This window comes from Neomonachus schauinslandi, chromosome 4, assembly GCF_002201575.2.
Source record: "Neomonachus schauinslandi chromosome 4, ASM220157v2, whole genome shotgun sequence".
NCBI classification, from domain to species: domain Eukaryota; kingdom Metazoa; phylum Chordata; class Mammalia; order Carnivora; family Phocidae; genus Neomonachus; species Neomonachus schauinslandi.
Genome location: NC_058406.1, coordinates 65,481,041 through 65,503,995, shown reverse-complemented (window position 1 = coordinate 65,503,995; position 22,955 = coordinate 65,481,041).

Genomic DNA, 22,955 nt, shown 5'->3' with positions numbered 1-22,955 from the left:
ACAGCATGGCGAAATAAGTGGCTTAAAACAACGTACATTTAATTCATAGTTTCTGAGGGACACTGAGTCTGGGCATGGCTTAGTTGGGTCTTCTGTAAGGTTATAGTCAAAGTTTTAGCCAAAGGTAGATTGTCATCTGGAGACTTGATTGGAAAAGGGTCTGTTTTGAGGTTCACTCAAATTACTGACAGAATTCATTTCTTTGCAGTTGTAGAACTCATGGTAGCTTGCTTCCTCACAGCCAGTGAGGTAAAGAGAGATACTCCAGAGCCATATGCTGGCAAGATGAAGTCTTTATAACATAACACAGTCAGAGGAATAACATCATATCACCTTTGCCATATTCCATTAGTTAGTAGTCATAGGTCCCAAAGTCACTCAGAGGAGGGGCTTAAAAAGGATATGAGTATCAGAAGACAGAAATCATGGAGGCACCTTAAAGTCTGCTACACATATGTATCTGGTTTTCCATCATATAAATATAATTCACACACACAAACACCTACATACAATCTTAAGGCAATTAAAAATTTTTCTTCTATTATTTATTTAAGAGAGAGTGAGAGAGAGAGAGCACGAATGGGGGGGGCAGGGGCAGAGGGAGAGGGAGAAGCAGATTCCCTGCTGAGCAGGGAGCCCTACATGGGGCTCGATCCCAGGCCCCTGGGATCATGACCTAAGCCAAAGGCAGGTGTTTAACCAACTGAGCCACCCAGGCACCCCAGGCAATTTTTAAGTTTAATAATTCCAGATATATAAAGTACTACAAATGTATAAATACTACAAACTTATAATATTTAATTATTTCTTGTACAATTATTCCATCTTGTGAAGATTCGGGGTTTTTTAAAATTTTTTTCAGTCAGTGTTCTCTGTCTTCAATCAGATCATCTCTCTCTCATTCTCTCTCCACATATACATATTATTTCACAAGAACTGTCTCTAAAATACAATGCATGTATGTATTTCAAACAATTTTAAATTGGCCATTAGTACATAATATCCTCAAGTGACCACAGAAGCAAAAGCAATTCTATTCTTAGAGAAATGTACTTTCATCAAGATTTACAGGGATTTTAAGATACCATACACTGAAAGACAATTTTGAATTTCAGAGTTATAAAAACATTTTAAAAATGTGGTGCTTAGGTTCTGTGAAATACAGTAATATCTGCAAATGTATGACTTAACATTAGGTTTTATTATCCACACAAAAAAAGAAAGCAGATTTTTTTTTGAAAGCAGATTTTTAAGTTAAGCAACTTATTCAATACCATACAATGCTTAAATGGCAGAGGAAGAATTTAAACCCCAATCTAACCACAAACTATATGTCTTCAGAACATGCAAATTGGACTCATGGCATGTTATATAATTTGTGTTATACAAAGTCATCTTTCCATACCACAGAAAAAATGCTGAACAAAACCAGACAGAGATCAAAATAATCTTACGTAAGTTCAACAATGATTTGACTAAAATGATCTTGCTTTACCAAGAGTACCATGACAGTTTTCTAAGTATATGCCCAAGTGATCAAAGATTGTCTTGTAAAACCCCTCTCTGTCCCCCATGTACACATCCCAGGTAAGTAGGCCATTACCTTCGAGGACTTTGAAAACTAGACTTTACTTCACCCTGGAAACAATGCTTTCTCAGTTTGTGTTTGCAGTAAGTCTTTCCCAGGTATAAAAGTGGAAGGGTGTATCTCCTACTCAGAGCCCTTGAATCCCACACCCAAGGAGTTATGATTAAATGATGCCTATGTTTTTTCCATTCTTATCTGGACCTATCCTAGCTACCTCCATCTGATGATTCTCTTGCCTATCTGCATCTTCTTCGTTATGGCTTTGTCCCTATGGTGAGGCTACTATTGATGCTGTCACAAGAGGCAAGGTGATATTTATCCTTCTGGATCCACTGAGAGGATTCGAAAAGCATCCCAGTTCTTTCACCCATGATCACAAGTCATAAAGTTGCAGCCTCACAAGAGAGAGGCTTTATCCATTATAGTCAAAATCTCCTGAAGGAACTATCTGGAAAAAGCAAGTGTAGTAAGGTTGTAATTATTCTCCTAAACTTAGAGGTTAAGTGGAGGACATTCTGTTCCATTCCAACTATAATAATGGTGCCTCATAGCTTAAGAAGAACCACCTGTATTCTTCAAAGAAGTCAGTACTTTTGCATAGGGAATGGTGCTCCACCAATATTCATCTTACTGATGAACTTCATACCATTATAATTCCATCTCACTTTCTCCGCTCCAGAAAGGCAGGCACACAGTTTCCCCAATGGAAATGTGATGGCAAAGGAGATTTCATTTGATACCTATATTTGTTAAATTCTGCACTATCAACAATCATAATCTACTCTATAATCAGTGTGCTTTTATCTGGGAAACTGAAATTGTCTTCAAGAGAAAATAAATATGATAATAATTATCACACTCAAGTATTGCCAGTTACAGTAGTCTTAATTGGCTACGTGGTATCAATAGCTTCATTTGTGTTGAGAAGAATGTATGTATTTGGTGAGTGTGTATATATTCTATACTTTCCCAAGCCCAGAAATTGCATTTTAATAATGAATTACTATGTGTAAATTTATATGTATTGTGTGGTTTAATTTGGAACTAATGCGTACTTGAGTATATTCAGAATATTCAATTTTAAGTGTCATTGGGTTTAGCAATCAGGTGCATGGTTACTGCTAGTTTTGAATAGCCGTGCTCCAGAATCACTAAAGTGTTTATACATAATAGCTACGATTTAATCTAAAAATGGTGTTGGATGTAGTAAAGAGAGTCCTATTTACAAATTAGGATCTCAGCCTACAGTATATTTAGGTCAAAGGTGGATGAACAGTATGAATCATATTATTTATTTTGTATACTAGCTGCAGGCTTTAAATTAGTTTCTAAATAATTTACTTCTACATTTCATATTTAGGCAACATTGCTGGGATATTTTCTTCTTGTGACTAAGAGCCAGTTAGCAGGATGTTCATTAATGTTTGTTTATTTTTTTTTAATAAACAAAGGTGTGCTGAAATAGTTCAAACAATATTTTTCTAAATGCTATTAGGAATTTTAAACAACTAATTACTTCCAGTATGCAAATTCAGTAAAACCTAATTAAATAAATATCGGATCTATGGATCAACCTATTAAACAAATGTTCCTGCTTTATATCAGTCTTACACATCCTGTGCTTATGGGGAAAATTGTTTAAACAAACGAGTGATAAAAGAATAACTGTAAAATAAGTAATTCCCTTAAGTACTAAGTAATGAAACAAAACAGTTATGCCCACCTTGAAAGTGCACTTAACACTTTTTTTCAATCCTTGGAAGGAGAAGTTCATTCTTAAGTAGATGAATTCCAAGTAAGTGTGTGGAATGTTTATGGAGTTGGAGTATCTTTTGATTTATTGCCTTATGAAGTTGGTTATATATATCATAACAAAAGAAATGATCATTCAAATGCCATAAGAAAAAAAATTTGCATACTTGCGAAGATTTTCTCCAAATACAGAAATTCAAAATGAGGAAGACATAAAATGTAAAAGTATTTACAGTAATTATATAATCTTATCTCAGCTACTAAAGATATCTTAACTAGCTAGATTCCATTGATCTACTATAAAGCTTTGTCAACTAAAGCTTTTTTTTTTCTTAAATTGATTCTCCATTTTGTCTTCTCATTTTCTCAACAGTGCACAGCAGGAATCACTGTCTACAGACAGAAAACAGGATCTAGCTGTAGGCATACATATAAAACAAAGAGGACCCGATTAAAGAAAAAAAAACACAAACTGCTGTTACTGTTTGATCTTAAAATTATTGATCTTGTCAATCAGTTACAGAGTCCCATTTAAATATGTAATAACTGTTAACGTTATAGTTGCATTGCTGACCATTTTTAAAGTCAAAGAAATATACAAGATAATGTGATGTAATGTTAATTTTGCTTTGCCTATAGTATATCAGTACCCATTTTATTTCATAAACATAAAATCAGTCAAGAATCCTTGGGATTTAGAAAATCAGGGCATCTGTCTAGAGCTTAGGCCCGTGTAGTTCAAGAAAGTGAAGGAAGGCCCGATGTGGGTATCGATCTTGTCTACCTTGTTTTCTCTAGATAAAAGGGAGAACATTAGAAATGAAGAAAACGGAAGAAAGAGGATAAAGGCATTGGGCTGAGCTGTAAATAGAATTTGGTTTGTGACAATGCCTAATGTTAGTTAAATTGAAGGAGAAGCACAATGGGCGTCTGCCTAAGTAACACACAGCTTTCATTTTAAAGTGTGTAACTGGCAGATTCTAAGCAAGAATGTTGATTCCCACGACTTTTTGCTTCCTCCCACCCCCAGGCCAACTGTGGACCATCCCTAGCACATCTCTAATGATGCAACATTTTCACTTTGACATATATCCATCCATACCGTCCAGTTCATCAAAAAAGTGACGCTGTACTTGTGTTTCGCTTTTCCAGTCTTCCCTTCATTCAGCACAAGATCTTCGCTGTTTCTTTCCTAATAGGGTTGGCAGCACCTTTGAACTTACTGTCACTTAAAATACAAAGTGATTTGCACTAAGTAGAGGAATATATGCTCACCACATAAAGGCAGAACAACTATGAGGTCCTGAGTCGATGCCCTTCCATACTTTCCATCCCAGCTTGGAGCAGCAGTCCTGAGCCTGATTAACCTCAGGACATGTGCGGTAATTGCAACTAACATTACATCAGGTCTCTTGAATGTTCATCAAAAAGAACCAAATTACTTATTCCAGGAGTTCCTATCATTCTCTTTGAATTCCTTAATCCCCAAATAGATTTCTTATATAAATCTCTTCTTTAATTCCAGTGAAGGTAATGCCAATCGGATGAGTGTTGAAGTGGATAGATTTAGAAATTACCAATACTCCATAAGGACATGTTTAATTCTATATTTTTAGCTATTGAAATCATGAACAATTGCTAGCAACATCATTATGAATATATGCTTTGTGTTAAGAATAGTCAACTCTGTAGCCTTTGAAAACAGTATTTGTAATATCTCCATTTTCACAAAGAAACACTTCATGAATAGTTTGTATTTGTGTTTCTTTTTCAATACGAATATATTGTTTATGAAAATATAATGGAAATATAACACATTCCATGAGCTGAGTATGTTTTTCCATCAGTAGGTGAAAAAACAAAATTTAAAGCTAAGCTAAACTAAATAATGTAGCTCAAAAGAAAAAAAAAAATTGAATAGTCTGGCAAGCTTGGTTTTCAGAGCTTCAGGTAGAAAAAGAAGTACCTGAACAATTTTCTTTCATTAGTTTCCCTAAGTTTTATGCAGTGAATCATGTACATAAACAAACAACAACAACAAAACCCCAAATTTTTGTTTGAGCTTAATTTAATTTAATTTAAAAACAATGATATATAATACTGTATAGTTTCTAAATAGATCTCATGTGTGTTATTTCATTTGATTCTTACAAGTTTGTGATTTACCATAGAAAATATCACCCTTCCTATTTTATGTATGAGAAAGAAACTGAGCCTTAAGAAAACTGTGATTTAAACAAGGAAATTATACAGCAGCAAAGCAGAAAATCCCCTATCTTTTTACTTCTACTCAGGAATTATTTCCACTAAACCAGAATGCCTTCCCATCTATAGCATAACTATGAGTAACAACAATTAAATGCTTTAATTTTAATAGCTGTAAAATTTGTTATCCAGAGAAAACAAAAAAGCAGTTTTGAAGATTTCTAAAATGCCGTTGAAAAAATGCTACACACACACACACACACACACACACACACACACGCAAGTGTACATGTGAGGAGTCCCGTATCCGTGGCCTAGGGATACCAGGAATATTAGCATTAGTATATTTAAGACACGTAACCTGGGAAAGATATGAAAAGCCAGGAAGGAGGCTGGAATATTCAGAAGAAAGTAAATCAATCAAGATAGAAATTGATGGCAAGAAAATCCTTGAAGAAAGAGCTACATAAAGTGGAGCAAACTGGAGCAAAGTAATAACCAGAAAAGAAAGAGTATATAAAAATAAAGGACACAGTATATAAGTGAAGGACTTTCAGGGTTGAAATGGAAAGAACTCAATATACCAAATACCATTTAACCTGTATTGTTATTGACACTGCCGCTATATAACGTTCATTAACATAAAATGAAAGGGATATATATTTAATATTTTCTTACACTGAGAGAATTTAAAAATTGGAGCCTAAAATATTACCACAGATCATAAATAGATATTTCTCTTTCTGGAATCTTGAGAAAAATGGAAGCCAGGAGACGAGACATACCACCAAGGACAAAATTGAAAGAGTGGCAAGAACCTAAAAAATTAGTATGGAGAAGGCTGAACCACACAGTGAGCTGAGCCTTTTGGAAAGCACTAAAGACAATTTAAATATAATTTCTAAGAAATACTGAGCAAGGAATAGGCCTGTTTCCTGGGACAGATGGTGTAATATTAGCAGATGACATTGGAAGGACTAAACTCCTATTTTGCTTCTGTTTTCTCAATCAGGAAAAAAATGATCTTCAAACTCGAAATGGTAGGACAAATAAGGGAATTGAATCCTGAGATAAGTGAGGAGATGGTAGGAGGGCACTTAGCTACTTAAATGAGTTCACATTACCAGGTCCAGACTGATTACATCCCCAAGGACTGAAATAACTTGTACTTGGACTCTGACTCATCTCATGAATGTGCCTCCTCCTGTCTTATCTTTGCTGCCACTCTCCAGCCCACGCACTCATCTCTCTGTGGATCATCTTAACAGCCTTCCATCCAGTCTACCCGACCTCAGGTTCTCTTCATTGAGATCAGTCCTCCACACCAACTCTGGAGTGAACTTTCCAAAAAATCATACATGGTCATGTCCTTCTCTTACCTAAAAATCCTCCTGTGTCTCTCCAGTTTCTAAAGGATACACTAAATATGCTATTTGTGGGCCTCCCTCTTGTAGCCCCAGCTCACCATCATGTGTCACCTTTGACCATACCATGTAGCCCATGTCCTGGCCAGGTGAGACTATTCTTCAGTTGGACATGCTTACATTTGCTTCCTTTTCTTGGAACATGCTGTCCCCTCTGCCTAAAATATCTGATTTTGCTCCACTGATCCACTTGGATTCTTCAAGACCCAGGTTAATGGTAACTCTTCTTTGTAGTTTACTATAAGTTTCAAGATAGAATGCATTCTGTACCTTTTCTGTCTTCCTGGTGAGGTAGCTTGTTTCTCAAAGTGGTTGGATAAGATTTGTCTATATTGAAATCCTGCGGCCAAATATTCCATAAATGTTAGGAAAATTGCGAGACACAAGGCATCATTAAGATATTTGATTCCTAAAATTATACTTAATATTTTTAAAGTAACACATTGTCATTATAAAGATTCAAATACTACATTGGCTTAAGGGTTATATATGTTCATAGTCTTGTTCTCCCTTCTCTTTAACATGTTTCCATCCCTATTAGTGGAGGTAATGTGTGTGTGTGTGTGTAAGTCAATATATCAACAAGCATAGATCTACTTTAACCTTGTACATAATATTCCTTAGCTATGAATGCACCAGGTTTTATTATCTGGTAAAGGAGAGAGCAAGGGGAAGAGACTCATTGCTTACATACTGTAGACCTTTTCAGTTGGATCAGATTCATATACTTAGGAGTAAGAATGCTACAGGAGAATGCTACGAGAACCTAAGTTCTCTTGAAACTGCCATTAATGACAGCATGTCTCTTTGCTGAGGGTGATTCCAGTATTTAAAGGATCTTCAGAAATGCTTTTCACTAACCTAAACACCACAAAGTATGTAAACCACTATATAAAAACTGCTAAAAACTACTAATTTTTGCAAGATGGATTCCAAGAAATGGGATTTCTGAGTCAAAACATATATATAAAAACAAGCATATATCTAAAATATATATACATATATATTAAACATTCATACTTGGGAAGAACCGGAACTGATTTATATGGTAGTGATAGACATTTTTTATTAATATGTGGATATACATCTAGAAAAACATCTCTAAATTTGTGCTTCAGTCTTATATTTTTTCCTATTTTCTCAATTCTTGTATTAAAAATGTATAAAACATACTTTATAAATAGACAATAAAAAGGAGTGGAGATGAAGCTAATTCTCTGGTAGAATAACAATATGAAAATATCTTTACAAGTTTGAATGATAAAACCAACAAAAAAAATAGGAATCAATGAAAGTATGCACAGGGATTCAAAAATCCTTTCACAAACAGATCAGTGGAAAATGCTCAGGAGTTTCAGCTGACTAAATTTCTGCCCAGTCATCATTGTGTAAACTTTTCAGATTATATTTGTATCAATGTCTAGAACATGAATGGTACAGATTTTATTATTATTTGAGAAACAAACTCCATCTAGATATCACCTCTTATTCTCCTACCATGTTTTAGGATGGGCATTTTCAAACTGAAATATGCCCAAAGAATGATGATTAATAAGAGGAAGGATCTCAAAAATATAGGAGAAATAGTTCAAATAAATGGGTGAATTCCCGTTGGGTAGAGGAAATAATAATAATTAAGAGGTATTTGAATATTTGAAAATATGTCTTTAAGGAGAAAATTGATGTAGTCTGTGAAGCTCCAGATTAATGGACAGAAATTAGAGAGAGACTGATGTTAATTCAATATAGGGGAGACATTGAGCATTTAGAAGTTTCCTGAAGTGGGAAAAAAAAATAAGATATTTTGTGAAGTAGTGAGTTGCTCTAGCAAGACTAGAAGTCCCCACCCAGGATTTTGTAGTTACAGCTCCTATATTGAGTGTTACTTTATTAAAAGTGGATGACTTTTTTTTTTTTTTCCTCAGTATTTCGGAAGTATTGAGCAGCCGAGTTAGGCACCGGGTTCCAGGATGGAAAATAGATAAGATGGCAGCCTCTGAAGAGGCACAGGGTGTCGGGTGGGAAAGTGTTCAGAATAACTGGTCTAAGTCACAGCTCTGTATGTCTGGTTTAAAGAAAACAGTGTATCAATCATGCCTGGATGGCTCAGTCGGTTAAGCGCCTGCCTTTGGCTCAGGTCATGATCCCACAGTCCTGAGATCAAGTCCCATGTTGGGCTAGCTGTTCAGCGGGGAGTCTGCTTCTCCCACTGCCCCCTGCCCCCATTCATTGCTCACTCTCTCTCAAATAAATAAATAAATAAATAAAAAAGAGAAAACAGTATATGAAAACAAATGATATTTAAGAATTCCTTTGATACATTAACAGCAAAACATTTTAGAAAATTTGAAAATTATCTTTCAATATATCTATATACTTTCATCTAAATGAGATGGCATTATCCTGCATTCCCAGTTACTTTTTCACTTAATAGGAGTCCATGATATGATATATAGAAACCCTAATGACTCCACCAAAGGGGATGAGTTTTAATAGCCCTTTTCATCAGAGATTTCTAGAAAATGTAGAACGGCCATCCCGATAGCTGATGTTTATGGAGAGCTTATGATATGTCTGTCAGGTATCCTTTAAACCTACCAAATGAAATATTTTATTGAGTCCTAAGAACAATCCCCTATGGTAGGTAAGATTACTATCATCCCAAAAGCTTAGAAATATCACATACTCTGGCCCTAGTTTTGCAACCAGTAAGTGGCTTCCCGACTCTGTGTCACTGCTTTTAAGCTTCATGATATACCATCCCCAACGAGTGAAAAACACATTTTATCTGCGATGAGTCACTTTTAACAGGTTCAAATGAGTGAATGCTAGTGATTACATTTTATCCTTTAATAAGCCCCAGTGCTATTTTTGTTCTACTGTGTTTATTAAATGTCTGCACTGTATCAGGTGTTCTAAGAATAACAGCTGCAGGTGCCATAGTGTTAGAGACCCTAGTAGTTTCTTTGACCCTCAGAGCCTGGCCCTGGAAAGTTCACCTCCCACGTTAATTAAGTTCTTTCTGTGTGTGACTTGCACATTGTAGAATTCCAGCAGATTTTCAAGAATGAGTAGCATGCTCAGTTATTCTTTGAAGTACAGGCAATGAAGGCAACAATGTTTGAAATTGTTCTTTGACGATCATAAGCTGTGTGTCTTGGGGTTGGGTCTTAACCTACCTAGGCATAGTTTCCCTCGCCTGTATGATGGGACTAATAATAGTAACAACATTTGGGATTATAATGTGGCTTAAATAATACAGGGCTATTGTGGGGATAACATAAGGAAACGCATAGAAGGTTCTTCGCAACTGACACATGGTAAACGCTAGATAAATGTTAGCTATTATTGTGATGATGGAAATGATGACATCTGTCAGTATAATGCTCTGTACTTCCAATTCACAGGAGACAGAATGCATGTGAGCAAACATGCACATTGCAGATCTTGATAATAATAAACATTAATGTGCATATGTTTCTACCAAGCAGTTAACAGAAGTTCCATATTGCAATAATTTCTACAATGTACTATAACTAAAAAATATAGTTCTCAGTCCTGAGCAAAGTTCCATAAATCATTAGAAATTCTCATCCCCACTGAGTCTCTCTGTGACACCTCTAGCAGCTCAGCAGTCATTCACAGCCTCAGCAGCTTGAAGGTCAGGGATGCAGGATCTCCAGGTGCCAAGGTCACTTCAGCATTTAACCTCTAGTCCAGTCGATTTAAGACTACGCAGATTTGTTCTCTCCTTTGAGACAGGACCCAGCAGGGTCTTATCAGGTGGTTATCCCCAGGGAACAGAAAGTTACTCCAGGACAAACTAACCAACCACATCAAATAAGGGCAGACAAGGGACAGGCCCCTCTGTCCCATGTGTGAATGCTCTGGGAGTTATGAAAAGGCCTTGAGAATGCCATGATAAATAAGGGGAAAATAATACAAAGGCGGGTAGGGGGAATAGTCTAGGAGACAGATGGGCCACTGTGGTGGGTTGTCAGAATCTTGAGCGGTTTCTTCAACCTTATGGCCAGAGCAGGAAAGAGTTTTAGGGAAAAAAGTGGCTTTGGGAAGGTCATCTTCTCAGACAGATATTAATGATTTCAAGAATTGCATTTTTGGTGCTTTTGTTACCCATTTACACACAACGAAGTGATAAAACTAAAAGCCTAAACCTCATTCCCTTACATAAACACCTCAGGCGTTTAAGAAAAACAGGAACAGATTAAGATTTAAGATTCTTTCATACTTTTCCTACATGCCTGTTTCAATTTGTTTATTGTAGTTTGAGTGACTTTCATAATAAACTATTTTTATTTGGACTCATATAGGGATTAGGGTGATTTAAACCCTTGGCTTTATTTTAACTATTCTTTTTAATCTATGAAGTAATTAAAAGGAAACCCACAAAGTTGCAATGTAACAATAAATGAAATATCCCTTCCTTTACATCTGAAATAACTTCTCTAAATTATGCTTTGAGGAGAAATGTTAGGAAGTACCTGAATATATGGGTGTTTGTTTTCCTCTGATTTTTTTTTTTTTCCTCACGGACTTACACGAAGGGAAAATGTCTAAAATATCCTAGGTACTCTTACTTTTCATAAAATCAAAAGTTAAATGACTGACTCACCTATGTTGATACTGCTGGATAGAGATACATTTATTATGAAGAGTAAAATGTTCAGAAGTTATCAGATATAAGTGAGATGTTTGGAAAATGGAGAGCTAGAGAATATACTGTGGCTTTTGTGGGCTGCAGTTGATTATTTAATTCCTAAAAGAAAGGCTCTTTGGACCTTTAGTAACCCCAAAACATAACAAAAAAGATGTAACTTTTCAGTCATGTTCTGCATATGTGTTTTTGTTGTTGTTGTTTGAGGGGGGAGGAGTCAGGGAGAGGGAGACAGCGCATCTTAAGCAGGCTACACGCCCAACACAACTCACGACCCTGACTGAGATCCTGACCTGAGCTGAAATCAAGAGTCTGACGCTTAATTGACTGAGCCGCCCAGGTGCCCCTGCACGTACGTTGTTTCATCTCTGATATCTGGCACATTTCTCTACTGGCTGTCTTTCATTCCAACACTGAGGAGATGGAAGTAGCAGTCACCACAATGCATCAGTTCAGAGAAATGCATGTCTGTCTCTAGAATAAGACAGTACTCCTATGCCCCATTTTGGTTTCCACAAACATTTACTGAGCTCCCCTCTGCTATGTGTTGGTTCCTTTGCCATCTAACTTGCAGGAGAGAAAATGACTGACACATTTCTTACTTTCAAGGATAGAGCTTATGTCCTACACGGGGGGATTTGACAAGTATACAAATGACTAATACATAATGTGGTACCAAAGAGAAGTACAACTAGGAATGAACCTACGAAATCAGCCAGCCAAATACACCTCACTGTTTAGAAGAGGGAATGAAGTCAAGATTAAGTGCTTTGCTTAAGGTCACACCGCATCTTCGAACACACCCATGGCTGGAAGTCAGGTCTCTTAACATCAAGTCAAGGGCTCCTTTCAATTTAAACTGCACTGACACTTCTGTGGAACTTAACTAACTTTAATTGTTCTTAGACTTTGGCATGTTTAACTTTATTTTTTTTATTTTTTTTTTAAAGATTTTATTTATTTATTTGAGACAGAGAGAATGAGAGAGAGAGAGAGCACATGAGAGGGGGGAGGGTCAGAGGGAGAAGCAGGCTCCCTGCTGAGCAGGGAGCCCGATGCAGGACTCAATCCGGGGACTCCAGGATCATGACCTGAGCCGAAGGCAGTCGCTTAACCAACTGAGCCACCCAGGCGCCCTTGGCATGTTTAACTTTAATGAAAGAGTATGAAAGTATATCAAAAATCTCTGGACACTGCAAAATACATGGGATGAATTAAAATTTCGGCTAAGCCAAGTAAATATCATTTTACAGCTTTCTAAACCCATCATTTGTGTATCTGATACATTTTACAAAGTGGTTATGAAATTCAGAATTGTCAGTGGAACAAAGCAACAAATCTCCATAGATAGATCATGACAAAAGCACTGTTCTTGTTATCTACAGGTATCTGAAATTTAATTTGAATTCATGAGAATAGTGTTGCCAATCTTTTTAAAATTGTGTGGACCTTCACACGATCATAGTTTTACTCTCAGTGAATGTTGATTGGGGCAAACATGAAACATCAAAAGGCTAAATTGTATATCTTGCGATTTTAAATTGTGAGGCACAGAGGCATCTATAGACACATAACAAAAAATTAAAGGTAATGGGTATGTGTATATTCTGCTATATACATTACTTTAAAATGTTATCTTACACGAAGATGATATTAAGCCCAATCATCTATTCATTAATCATTCACTAACTTAAGGAAGACTGATCTTACTGGAGACATGAAACACAATTATTACTAAGGCATGTGTTTAGAGTTCTTTTCCTACTATGCAAAGAGCAATGTTTGTCTTTCCATATTCTTTCAACTGATCTTATGACCGGTAGAGTAGAAAGTGGCTATGGGATTTGCTGTGGAACAAAGCAAGGAGTGAAAACATAGCTTTTTTAGCAGGATACTCTCACCAACAATAGTAAGTACTTTTCTTGTACACTTCACAGAAGGTGATATAGATCACCTATAGGAAATATCCTAACTGTGAGAGACAGTGAATAACCATGCACGACAATGTCTGCTCATTACTGACCTCTACTGGGTTTAATAGATCCTGCAAATGATTTTTAAATAGGTAGATGGGTAGTTCCACAGGAAAGGACAGAAGCTGAAATGTCCATATAACGCTGATTGGCACTTATCTTCAATTCCGATTGTCCTCACAAGGAGGTCTCTTTAAAGGCAAGAGATTTAAACTCTACCATGTGTGAGGCTTACTTGGCAGTGCTCGTTTTTTAGGTTGGCATGGAGCACATTTACCCGTTACAAAATTCTAGTAACATCTGTTGACATGAAGTGTTCGTTTGCTTTTGATTTCCAGGTCCTTCCGGTAGATCTACTTGCATTCTGAAGCTAGCTAAATTTTGAAGAAATGAGCAGGCTCATAGGCATTCCATAGTTACTTGTTCAGTGATTTCCTTTTCTTGCTTGGAAATTTGGTTTCCTGGCAACCATAGCAAACAATAGAAACGTCCATCCACGTGAAAGCTCACGGGCTTTTTTATTACATTCAGTTTTTCCTGTGATAACTGGGGTATATATTTACATGAAATTTACACAAGCAGTGCTGCACTCCTCTGTTTGCTTTGCCTTTTAATCAGATCATTTCTGATAGGTTGTCTAAACAAGGATGTTAGTGTCCTCTTTCTAAAATAAGTACAACTGAAAAACAGCTCACTGATTCTAAATCATGCCCTCCACATCCTCAATTGGACTTGGATATCCAGGAAGATCTTTATGGACTGTAACAGGTTATGGCTGCCCTCTAGTGACTAGATGTTCCTGCTGTTTCAGTTTAGGTTAGAGTAGGGTGTGTTTAAAACATGTGTCCTCATTCCTATTCAATCAGTCAGGCACCAGAAATCTTTATAGAAAGAATACAATACATACGTTGTTAATTATGCTGAATATTGACGATATTCTATGAAGTGCAGGTATATATGAAACGCAGATATATTTTTCTCAATCTGACCACTTTTGCCAACATAGATTTCTTGAAAAAAGTCAACTGTTTTCAAACTGAACTATTATCAGTTAAATAACTCTATATTATTTCAATAATTGTAGAACAAAGGTTAGGCTTTTTAATGTGGGAAGGCTAATTATCTCCCAGCACTGCTAACTGTTAAGTCTTCCTCCTATCTCCCTAACCTTTCTCCATTTTGCTCTCCCTGGCAAAGAGAACATACTTTGTTCATTTGACAAGCAACTTGTATTTCCAAGCAGCTTCAGAGAAATTGCTTTTTTCTAATTGCTAAAATGTCTGGAGTTGTATTTAGATGATCACACATGCCTGGGTGCATCAAGTCACATTTAAAATTCAACCAGCAAGACTATAACTGCCCCAATCAATAGCAGTGAAGCATAGTAATCCAGACCACAACTGGCAAGTTGGCTTTCTTATTTCATATCAGCTACAAGGTACAGCGTGACAATGTTTGATTTGATTACTTTCAAATTAAAGAAAAACAAAACAAAAAGGGAAAAGAAAAGAAACACCGCACTTTGGCCTGTTGCTGATAGAGCTGAATCAAAATAAATCTCATCGTTAAGCAGACCAGAGAAAAATCACCTCTTCGAAGGTTGACAGAAGAGCAAATCATTTTTCATTCACCACCTCATTTTTTCCCCTATCCCCAAACCAGAAGACATTTTCTGCAATGGATAGGTGTTTCTTTTTTTCTATAAGAAGTAAGTTTTCACTCCAAGTGTGAAAACCTAAAAATCAGCTAACCATAGAGGGAAAAATTATTTCTGGCCTCTATGAAATGATGTATCTCCCTTGTTTAAAATACAGTGCGGCATTTGACCTTGGATCGCATTCTGACATATATAAACATTCAGGATAGAAATGCACTAGGAAAAATTGATGGATTTCTATTGCTATAGTATCTAATGAAAAATATTGATATTAAAAAGAGGTTGACTAGATAATCTACTCTGACTTTCCACATGGTCAATCATCTAAATGGCCTATAAGATAGTCTAAAACTAATAGAATAAATTCAATCAAGGAACCACATCTGATTTGGCTGTATGTTTCCAAACCTTTCTGAGAAGACAATTTATTTCTTGTTTGTCCTCCTTCCCTTTCTCCTTCTGTACAATAAACCCAACAACAAAATCCTTTTGGAGAATCAAAACCAAATTTCCTGAGCTTTGTGGTTATGTTATAATGGCTAGAACCAGCTGGCAGCAATACCAGGATCTGCCTCTCTGCTCATCCCTATAATTTCTGGAAGAAAATACTCAGTTCATTTCAATTTAATAAGTGTTTGTGGAGTTCTAATTCTGTGTCAAGTATGTTAGCTTCTAGGGACAAAACTGCAGATATGATCAGGTTTCTGCTGGTAATGAACAAATACTTACAAATCGATATATTCAATAAGGATATATGTAACATACAAATACAGCAAAGAATAGGGATTAATTCCCTACAAACCAGAGAAGTCCTATCAGAACCCACTGGGTCAATATTTTGAAGGATATATAAGAAGTCTGCTGACAGAGAAGAGGAAGGAAGGATACTCCACTTGGACAAAATGATCGTTTTTATTTTTTATTTTTTTTAAGATTTTATTTATTTATCTGACAGTGAGAGACACAGCAAGAGAGGGGACACAAGCAGGGGGAGTGGGAAAAGGAGAAGCAGGCTTCCTGTGGAGCAGGGAGCCTGATGGGGGCTAGATCCCAGGACCCTGGGATCATTACCTGAGCCGAAGGCAGACGCTTAATGACCGAGCCACCCAGTCGCCTCAAAATGATCGTTTTTAAAAAATTGAATTATGTCAACACTGAAAGGTGTATATCTTATCCTAAATTTTGCCTATAATATTTGTATTCCAAATTCAGTAGTAGTTTAATAAACACTGGTTTTAATAATCAGTCCCTTAAAAATCAACCAATCTTCTTAAATTCCTACCTTTTGTCACACACTACCCTAGGTGCTGGTGTTTTAAAACACTAAACAGAATATGGTGCATGCCTTCAAGTTGCTTACATATTTATGAAACATGCAACCCCAACAAAGTTATAGTTAGAGAGCACATAAGGACAAAGAGAAGATGAGAAAAGGCCACAATAAAGGAACTCTGACAATGTATTTTTGGAGGAGAAGAAGCAAATGAAAAAGTGATAATATCTAAGTTCAGGGAATGTTACAACCTAAAAGCTAAAGAAGAGGGTATCCAGGGAAAGTAAGGCAATTCACCTGTGTGAACTTCTGAGTACCTCGAAGCTTGTAAGCACAGGTCACAGGGAAGGTGGGAGTGAAGCTTGTGCTAATAGCTGGGAATTTGGTTGGAAGTTTGTATAGAGAGGGGATGGTCCACACCAAAATCCTGCCACCACATCATACAACTGGTTTCCCATGCACAGTCAAGGGCAGGATTGAGGATAGGGTGAAATAAATAATAAAATGAACCAAGTAAAATCTACATGCTGAGTGGTGCTAAATCTAAATGCTAAGTTACCTTGTATCTTTCTCTGCTTTCAAACTGTTGGAAAGCAAAATTTCTCTCAAGTAGAAGATTCAGTGGATTTTCTCCTGAATAACTAAGTAGCCCCAGAGAAAAGACTCTATATTGACACTTAGAGAGCTGCATACCTAAAAAAAAAATGTCCACTCAACTGATCATTCTGCAGTGGATCAGTAAGCTTCATGCCCACTCACAGAGAGCAGCCAGTCAGCTTTTTAGTGCCTTAATTTTAAATATGAATAGAGAGTAAGCACAACTCAACATTTTTTAGAAACCCTCTGATAAGAAAAAAAAATTAATTAATATGAACAATCTCAAAGGGAATTCAGAGAAAAAATACAATGCCAGGAACAGTTGCCAATAACCAGACCTGTTACGTATGAGAGACAACAGAAAATATTTTGCCCATAAAGCAAGAACAGGACATGAAAGAGGAACATTTAGAGAACATGAAGAGGCTCTTGAAAGTAAATTTTCATTAGCAAAGTAACAATTCAATTTAAAGGTCAACAGTGTAGGGTATCTCCCCAAAAGTAGAACATAAAGATTAAAAAAGAAGCTAAAAGTAGAAGAATAAAAACACTAAGTTCAATCCAAGAGGATCAACTGCTCATTAATAATAGCTTTAGGGGTGCCTGGGTGGCTCAGTTGGTTAAGCGACTGCCTTTGGCTCAGGTCATGATCCTGGAGTCCCTGGATCGAGTCCCGCATCGGGCTCCCTGCTCGGCAGGGAGTCTGCTTCTCCCTCTGACCCTCCCCCCTCTCATGTGCTCTCTCTCATTTTCTCTGTCTCAAATAAATAAATAAAATCTTTAAAAAAAAATAATAGCTTTAGAAGGAGAAGCAGGGGCTATTTAAGTGAGAGAATTGCAAATAGAGTATACAAAAACATTTTCCAGACCTAAGGATAAGACTTTTAAAACTAAAAACATTACTAATGCTCTAGAACAGTACATTAAACACACACACACACACACACACACACACACACAACAATCAAATGTTAAAATACCACAGAAATGAAGATGTTAGGAGTTTTCATACAGAAAAAATGTGTGTGTGTGTATATATATATATATATATATATATATATATATATATATATATACAATAATAAAAGGATCAGATTAATCCTGACTGATTGCTAACTGGCAATGGCACAATCCTCCAGGTAATTATTTCCTTTAAATTATTTTATTTCTGTCAATAATGGTCTTAGTTGCAGAATGAATTTGGTATCAGTTGAGAAAAAAATATCTGAGGCCCAGAAAGTTGGGTACAGTCTCTCCTAAATTTATAGAGTGATATAACCTGAACTAATATTATCACCCCTGGACCACATATTGTTCTGGAGGCTACAATGACAGCTATTCATTATGTTCCACACTGTTCCTCTAACAACAAAGGCCTCTAAAATACATTTCTCCAAACTCCTCTGAACAAGGTCATACTGTATGCATTTGAACTTGACCCTACCGAAATCTTGATCCCACAGAGATTTCACCTATGTATACTACCTTCTAATTCTAGAACCCTGGCTTTAGGATTCCCAAAGGATTACTTTAGGGAAAACTAGCCATTTGCCTGGTACCAACTGTTAACCTTTATTGAAAGCTCTTACCTTTTAGAAATGGTAAGCAGTGTTTGTCACATGGAATATGACTTGATAAAATATTTAAAAGGAATGAGGAAATGTACAATTTTCCATGCTTTGCTGGCAAAGAAAATTAGCTGAACTGAAGTATTTCTACGTGAAGTTGAAGACAAACTGAAAGCATGTGGATTAATTCACATGTATCACAGGAGAAAGCTACCTAAGGGAAATCATGCATGTTTGTTCTACCAGCTGATTTCCTCACTATAGTGAATTTTGCTAAGTTTTGACTCTCCTAGGATCCTCAAATTTATAGCATAGACTTAAGAAATCCTTCTTACCGCCCTGTTCTTTTTTGGCCACAAATCCTGTCCTGGTGATTTTTCAGCGAGCCTTCCTGCTGGGGCAGCCTGGTAAAATGTCAGGACTTCCTTGCTCAAGGGGCTTTGCTGCTGTGTGCCATTAAATATGGAAATGTTCGTATTTTGTGAGTTCTACTCAAATTAGTTGCCCCCGAGCTCAAAACACCTAAGAGAATATGCAGGTTCTCACATGAAAGAGCCAAAGATAGTGCCAGTATGAGCTGCTATTTGGAGGCAGTTGAAGCTGAGAGAGTACCACCACCTGCCTCCCTGCCTGCTCCTCAGCTGTCCATTCTCCAAACAGCAACTCTGTATGGTACGAATCAAGCTTTGTTCCTGTTCTGATAAAAACATGTCTTGGGCCTCTCGGATGTTCACTGAATAAAATGTAAATGCCTTAGCATGACCTGCCTATTCAGTACACTAACAGTGTACACAATGGGATGTACATCCTCCTGTGTTACTGGAGCTAAGTTATAACGTTTCCTCCCACTCTCCTCTCTGCAGCCACACCACTATATTGCCTCTCCCAGGCACCCAAGCAGGTATTGCAATTACTATGCATCAATACAGATCTGTTGGTTGCTTATAGATAAGTTGTATCCTACCAGCCCCTAAAAATTGGGGTAAGGGCCCTGCTATGTTTGCCCAGGCCTAAAGGCTTTTGCACTTGCTGGCTATTTTCACTGCCTGGAATGTGTTCCTCATCCTCCTATTCTTGCTGTAACTGACTCTTTCTTTTCTTCATGTCCTCTTAAAATGTCTCCTCTTTAGAATCTCCTTCCCTTTCGGTTTCACATGGAGATACCCCTTCTCCCTGTATGGCAGTCACTCTGTTACAAAACATCAATTGTGCGCTCATCCCACTTCTCGTACCCTGTAAGTATCTTGTTTATTCAGGATAATTACAAATATCTGTCACCGGAGTGCAAGTTTCTTAAGGGCAAGGTTCTCATGTTTCTGTTCACTCCGCTATCCTGAGTTTTGAACAGATGGTTTGACTTAGTTAATCCTTGTGCATGAATGAACGTATAGCAGGGATTTAAATACCATTACATAGTTTGAACTGTTGTGCAGTATTATTACATACAAGAACAAAGGCAGACAATCACAGGCCTAGGGCTTTTGTAGATTAAAAACCTAAGTCATAGAATTGAAGTCAATGAATAGTTCTGCAATTAAGGTGTCAGATCACAGGTCAAATAACAGTATTTTAATGATCAAAATAGGAAGAATTGATGGTCATGAATATTTTCTGCTATATCTAGACATCCAGATACCATCGTAACTAATAATAGTATCTTTGGGTGAAAAGATAGGAAAGGTCAGGACAATACCACTGAGCCAGCATATATCTGATTGAGAATTTCATTAATATGGGTGAAACTTTCTTTTCTGTACCTAAAATCCTCTGATAAAATTGCTTGAGCAAAGACAGGTGGATTCCTGAGAGTCCAGGAAATGGTGGGACCCGGTAGGCAGAGATTTGAAGAATTAAGACACCACATGAAAGCAGGCTCCCTAATCTTGTATTCCAGATTTCTCCAGATCTGTTCTCTTAAACCATTCTGTCTAACCATGGGGCCTCTGATCAACCCAGAGTGTGACTGTCTGTAAGGCAAAGAGATCAGTAGTGATTTTCCTCAGGGTGATTCTCCTACATTCCTTGAGTCCTCTACTCCAATACCAGCCACTCTAAATTCCCATTGGTGAAGATTTGAAATTTAACTTCCAGAAGGCTCTGGAATAAAGGAGCAGATAAATCAAAGAAATTTCAAGTCTCTCTGTATCTAAGACCGAAACCCCACTTTCTGTTCTATTTTCCAACTCAAATTTGTCCAGCCATACTGTCCCATATATCTCATCAAAAGTTCTGCAATGACATCAACTGACTACATTTAAATTTAAAAAATAACAAAAATTAGAGATACCTTAAATTTATAACAGCATCCTATTATCAAATTCTAAAATACTGATTAATACTCCAAAATATTAATGTCAAATCTTATAAATACATCAAATGGGGGGTGATAGACATTGGGGAGGGTATGTGCTATGGTGAGCACTGCGAATTGTGTAAGACTGTTGAATCACAGACCTGTACCTCTGAAACAAATAATACATTATATGTTAAAAAGAAAAAAAAAGAAAAGATAGCAGGAAGGGAAGAATGAAGGGGGGGAAATCAGAGGGGGGAGAAGAACCATGAGAGACTATGGATTCTGAGAAACTGAGGGTTCTAGAAGGGAGGGGGGTTGGGGGATGGGTTAGCCTGGTGATGGGTATTAAAGAGGGCACATACTGCATGGAGCACTGGGTGCTATACACAAACAATGAATCATGTAACACTACATCTAAAACTAATGATGTAATGTATGGTGATTAACATAACATAATAATTAAATAAATAAATAAATAAATAAATAAATAAATAAATAAATAAATAAATAAAAGATGTCAACGCTTAAAAAAAAAAATTCAAAAGAGTTAAAGTCAAATTCCCTTGACCTTGTAAGTTGGAAGTCTAAGATCTGGAAATCCAGTAAAGGAACACCCAAAATTTCTTCCTTCTTCCAATTTGTACTCTGGAGTCTCTGTCCCAGTGTATCCAGTTAAGGTGCCTGATAGAGTCAGGCTAGGCTCTATTCCACATATTCCTTTAGCACTGCTGACATTACTTATCTAAACTATGTGATGTTGCCAATCCAAACTTTCATATTGAAAATAAAAGGATACATGGTATCATCATAGCATTGGCCCATACCACAAAAAAATTTAAAATAAGCCTATCCATTGTCCCTAGAAATGTAGGCACAAGCAAAATTATGGTTCTATAATTTAGAATTTGCTTACTAAAACCCATGTCAGAAACTTAAGGATATTGAATTAAAAGTAATTAGCTTTTTTTTTTAATCCTTCCAAGTGTCAGCCTCATTGGGTTTCTAGTTAATCTATGCCAATGTTCTAGAATCTATCACCTGTGAATTTAAACTTTTTGGTAAAAAGATCATCTCCCATCAAAATTTTAGAGTACTGGGCGCCTGGGTGGCTCAGTTGGTTAAACGACTGCTTTCGGCTCAGGTCATGATCCTGGAGTCCCTGGATCGAGACCCGCATCGGGCTCCCTGCTCGGCAGGGAGTCTGCTTCTCCCTCTGACCCTCCCCCCTCTCATGTGCTCTCTCTCAAATAAATAAATAAAATCTTTAAAACAAACAAAAAAAAATTTTAGAATACTAAAAAGTAACCAAATCATAATGTTTCCTCTCTTAGAAAGTGGCATTTGGGGAAATTGTTGCCCTTTGCCAAAATTTTAGATGAGATGCCTGTCTTTCCTATCCTTATCCCATATTTGCTTCACTTGGAGAGTACCCCTCAGCCAATTTTTTTAAAGATTTTATTTATTTATTTGACAGAGAGAGACACAGTGAGAGAGGGAACACAAGCAGGGGGAGCGGGAGAGGGAGAAGCAGGCTCCCCACGGAGCAGGGAGCCCGATACGGGCCTTGATCCCAGCACCCTGGGATCATGACCTGAGCCGAAGGCAGATGCTTAACGACTGAGCCACCCAGGTGCCCCAACCCCTCAGCTGATTTTGAATGGAAGTTGCTGTTCATGTTTCTGAACTTTGTGTTCCTCCTAGTCTGGAAAGAAGCACTATCTCTGCCATGCCTTCTCACAATATATATATATGTATTTTTTTTTTCATCTTGGTATATTCTTTTTCATGTGAGTTTTCCATAGTCAGTGAAATAAAACCAATACACACCAAGTTTTCCAAAAGCATCCAAAATCTTACCTTTTTTCACCTCCCTGAATTGGATGAACCCATCAAGAAAATATTTTTTCTGCTGACCAACCTCAGAACCAGACTTAGAGTTTCATTATA